Source organism: Sorghum bicolor, chromosome 1 (genome assembly GCF_000003195.3).
Source record: "Sorghum bicolor cultivar BTx623 chromosome 1, Sorghum_bicolor_NCBIv3, whole genome shotgun sequence".
NCBI lineage: Eukaryota > Viridiplantae > Streptophyta > Magnoliopsida > Poales > Poaceae > Sorghum > Sorghum bicolor.
The window spans coordinates 71,036,911-71,042,007 of NC_012870.2; the positions used below are offsets into that span (position 1 = coordinate 71,036,911).

At 38.8% G+C, this 5,097-nt stretch overlaps 1 pseudogene; it reads left to right on the forward strand.

Annotated features, from left to right (window-relative positions):
• Window positions 1-2,649, forward strand: LOC8078829 (annotated as a pseudogene).

A 5,097-nucleotide genomic window follows, 5' to 3' on the forward strand; every position in this document is an offset into this window, starting at 1 on the left:
CTCCTGGTGTCCCGAGCACCTGCTGCGCCGCCGGCCACTCTCTCTCTACCACCTGAGACCTCAAGCACCAGCGCGGCGTCAGCGTCAGCGGCGTCGGCGGCGGCGACCATGGCTGTTGGAAAGAACAAGAGGATCTCGAAGGGAAAGAAGGGTGGGAAGAAGAAGACGTGAGTTTTTTCTTGCCTGTTCGTCCCGTTCTTCAGATCTTGCTCGGGCCGATTGCTTTGTTCCTTTATCCGGTGCTGATGCGTAGGTGTGGTTTTCTTTCTGTTATGCAGCGTCGACCCCTTCTCTAAGAAGGATTGGTATGACATCAAGGCCCCATCTGTGTTCAGCGTGCGCAACATTGGCAAGACTAGTGTCCAGGACACAGGGTACCAGGGTGTGTTTTTCCTTTCATTCTTGATGTTTTCTCGTGCTGCTTCTACGTTTTGTGGCGTGATGTTGCACATATATGTTCTGTCTATGTAGACCACGGTAGGATTAGCATCATAGATTACTAGATTAGTCATCTAAGGAGTAGTATCTTTGATGTGTTCGTTCCCGCGCATGTGTCAAGCTGTGGGGAATGATTTACTTATATCATCCCAAGAACTCTTAGGATCAAATAGATGATCTCGTTAGGGCGATCTCGATAGATCGTTAGTCAGTATCAAATATCGCTCTCTCGCTTGCTTATTCTAATTTGTATGGGAAGGGGTATTATTATGTGCAATGCCACTGCTCCCCTGATAATTAAATATTAAGTCCTTGACTCCCTATGCTGATTTTCTTTATAGATGGAGGTTGTTGAAACTATCAGAGAAGTGCTCATGCATTGATGTTACTTGACTTATTATGCATTTTCTCTGTTGGAATCCTTATGATGATTATGTGCTTCCTCTGTTGAAATTATTATGATGATTACGTGCTTCCTCTGTTGGAATTATTATGATTATGTGCGTTTGATTTTATACCATAGCCAATAGCATTATGAATTGCCATATTTTTTGTTCGTAACTGTACCTTGTTGTTTCACAAGGTTATAGATCTCATTTGTTCACTATATCTTTGATGAGTAATCAGTTACCTATCACTGAAGGTTACATAATGATCTCTTTAGTAATGTTGTTCCCTTTATGTTTTATCAGGTGCTACTCTATTAGCAACTTTATTCAGAACGTAGATACACTATTTGATGTCCTAATTTGCTAATTGATGCATCTTTCTGTTGTTTTAGATTGCTTCTGAGGGTCTGAAGCACAGAGTCTTTGAGGTTTGCCTAGCTGATCTTCAAGGCGACGAGGATCAGGCTTACAGGAAAATCAGGCTCCGTGCTGAAGATGTGCAAGGCAGGAATGTGCTCACAAACTTTTGGGTAAGGATCTGCCTTTTATTGCTCACAGCTGTTGCCCTTTTATTGTGTTTTCAGTCACTAACTTGTTCTCTCTATATTAGGGCATGAGTTTTACTACCGATAAACTCAGATCCCTAGTGAAGAAGTGGCAGACATTAATTGAAGCCCATGTTGATGTCAAGACAACTGACAACTACATGCTGCGCTTGTTCTGCATTGGCTTCACCAAGAGGCGCCCAAACCAGGTCAAGAGAACGTGCTATGCTCAGGCATCCTAGATCCGGCAGGTAAAGTTTCTGTCCTTATCACATACTCCATACCTATAAAGAAAGCCGTTTAGGACAGCGATACAGTCTCCAAAGCCTAACTTTGACTCCTTATGTTTATAAAAATATTTATCAAAAAGTGGTATATTTATATTTTTATGAAAGTATTTTTCAAGACACATTTTCAAACTCAACAACTTAACAGTTATTGATGATTTATATTCCCAATGCATGATCCAAACCTTGTCCAAAATGACTTTCTTTATATGTATGGAGGGAGTACGTAGCAGAATTATATAACTGTGTTAGCAACGACGACATCTCATACATCAAAGAGGCCTCTAAACTATGTTTGCTGCTATCTTTTTGCCTTGTTCTGCGTGCAGATCCGCCGCAAGATGGTGGACATTATGGTGAACCAGGCCTCTTCCTGTGATCTTAAGGAGCTGGTTTCAAAGTTTATACCAGAAGTGATTGGCAAAGAGATTGAGAAAGCTACCTCCAGCATCTTCCCGCTTCAGAATGTTTTCATCCGCAAGGTGAAGATCCTGAAGGCCCCAAAGTTTGACCTTGGGAAGCTTATGGAGGTAATTGCTGCATCCACAAAGTAATAATGTTTTTGTACAGCCTACCTGTTATTTATCATACAAACACTTGTCGCTTCTCAGGTTCATGGTGACTATAAAGAGGATGTTGGCGTGAAGCTTGAGAGGCCCGTTGAGGGAGATGAGGCTGGACAGGAGGTTGCGGCTACTGCAGAGTAGTATAGTTCATTGCTGTTTTGCTGCTGTTCATATTAGAAGTTATATCTGCAGCCACAACGACCACCTTTATATTTGCTTTTGACATGAGTTCGTAGAATTGCCTGAGAATTACCTATCAGACCGCTCGGCTGCTGGTAACTGCAGTAGTTGTGCTGTGCTACTGGCTGTGCAAGCTACTTTTGTGGAGTACTAGTGCTGTATTTGGTTGTTTGGATCCTTCAATTTATGGAGTACTAGTGCTGTGCAAGCTACTTTTGAATGGTGATCCAGTTTCTCGTTCGTATGACATGTGCCATGCCCTCATTTGTAGCTGTTAGCTCATGGGCTTTTGTGAATGTCAGTTAAATTAAACTCCTACTTATTATGGACAATCACTGATAGTGGCTTAGAGCATCTCCAAGAGATGAGCTATCTTTCTCTCAGGGGTGGATTTTAGAAATATTGGAAGAAATATAGCTCTAACAGCTTTTTTGTATCTAATGAGCCAATATAATATGTATCCCTTCTCGCTAGCTAGAGATGCACGCCTGTTCGGTGTCGGTGTCTTGGTTGGAAAATGCGGGTGCCTGTGCGTTCTTCCTCCCAATTCAGCTGCCGCTGCATGGCCCCCCTTCTCTGATATGAGCTCCGGTGAGTTGGACAGACTTCGATGCAATTTTAAAATTTCTCATCAATTGCTCCCTGCTATCAGCTCCGCTGAGCTGGACAGGCCTAGATGCAATTTCTAAATTTCTCTATTGCGAGACGTGGTTTGTGAGATGCATGAGCAGTGTTCCAAGTGCTTGGTGTTGCAACTCATAGTATTGTGTTTAAATTTAAAACAATGACATGTTAGACAGAATCACTGATTTGGGGGCAGCACAGATTACAGATTACTGTAGCCTCATTAGCACTGTCCATGATACATTTTGGGCTATGCAGAAAGTGATAAGTGAAAACAAGATACATTTGCATGCTATATGTTAGAGGTAGTACGGCACGGCAATGTCTAACTTGCAAAATGACAGCATATAAGTGTTAGAGATAAACTTACATCTTCTCCAGTTATTACTTTAGTGAAATGACTTTGTCTGTTCACTTGAGCTTTCTGCGAACCCGCTAGCCATTTAACAATGTTTTTTTTTTTTCACAAAAAAGACGAACAAGGTGTAATCGTTGAAAAGCATAGGACTATCCATTAGCAAGTTTTAACAGCTTAGGAATAGAGTACATTATCCTAATCTGGTAATCCTAAGATAAATGTTAACACATATATACTTTCAGCCGTTGCCTATATAAAAATTGCTACCATATGAAAATTGCAAGTGACACAAATTCAGCATTCTTTGGCCCTGAACTGAAAGGAATTTCTGTGTTCGTTGTTGCTGGTTAATGTCTGGAGTTTGCTTACCAGAGACAATCCTAGGTTGCTGTTGCTGGTTTATAGGAAAAATTACATACTCTCCCTCCGTCCCTCAAAGAGTAGTTGTTCTCGTTTCTTGAGACTTGAGAAGTTAATTTTCTTTAAACTTTCACCAAATATATATAAGAAATTTTAATATTTATGGTACATAATTAATATCATTATATGAATTACTGAATATATTTTTATAATAAATTTATGTAGAGATATAAATGTTTTCAATATTTTTTTTCTATAAATATAGTCAGTCTTTAACAGCACACATCCCAATATTCCATAACACTATTCTTTTTAGGATGGAGTGAGTAACATTTATAATTTTATATGCATATTGTGTAAAGAAACAAACAAAGAGATAAAACTATAATTAACTAGGTGAATTCCCCACATGTTGTTGCGGAAATTTCTTAAAAGTAAATCATTATATACATAATATTACTATATGGTATTCAGTCTATCATGTATGTATATATATATGTATATATATATTTGACTTACATGTATTTTATTGTAATTAATATGGGATGACATGGACTTAGTGGGGAATAATGTGGACACCTTGCATGAAGAGAGAGAATATTTAGTGGGTCACTTAGTGGGAAATGTGATGTGGACACCTTGTATGAAGAGAGAATTTATCTAGTGGGGTTTAGTTTTATAAGAGTTATAGATTTCACATAATATAGATGACATTGTCATTTTTTGTAATTAATATGGGATGACATGGACTTAGTGGGTAATGATGTGGACACCTTGCATGAAGAGATAGAATATTTAGTGGGTCACTTAATGGGGAATGATGTGGACACCTTATATGAAGAGAAAATTCATCTAGTGGAGTTATAGATATACTAGGAGAATGTCCCGCGCGTTGCTGCAGGAATTACCGGTAAAATTATACTATCATAATATATGTTAGTGGATCTAGCATTGACAACTAAATATATGTTAGAAAATAATACGGTTTGCTAATGTGAATAACATAGATGCATGATAAATGATGTGTGTTAGTTTGATTTATTAGTGGATAATGATGTAAACACTTTGCATGGCGGGGTAATGTATTAGTGAGATGATTTAGTGGATGTTGATGTGGACGCTTTGCATGGCAAGAGAATTAGTTAGTGGGTTGCTCTAGTGATGATGATGTGGATGCTTTGCATGTTAAGAGAATTAGTTAGTGGGTTGATTTAGTGGATGATGATGTGGATGCTTTGCATGTCAAGAGAATTAGCTAGTGGGGCTATATAAGAGATATAGATTTTTATTAGTTATAGGTATTAGATATAAATCTGTTGTGTCTCATTTACGTTGAATAGGACTTAACTT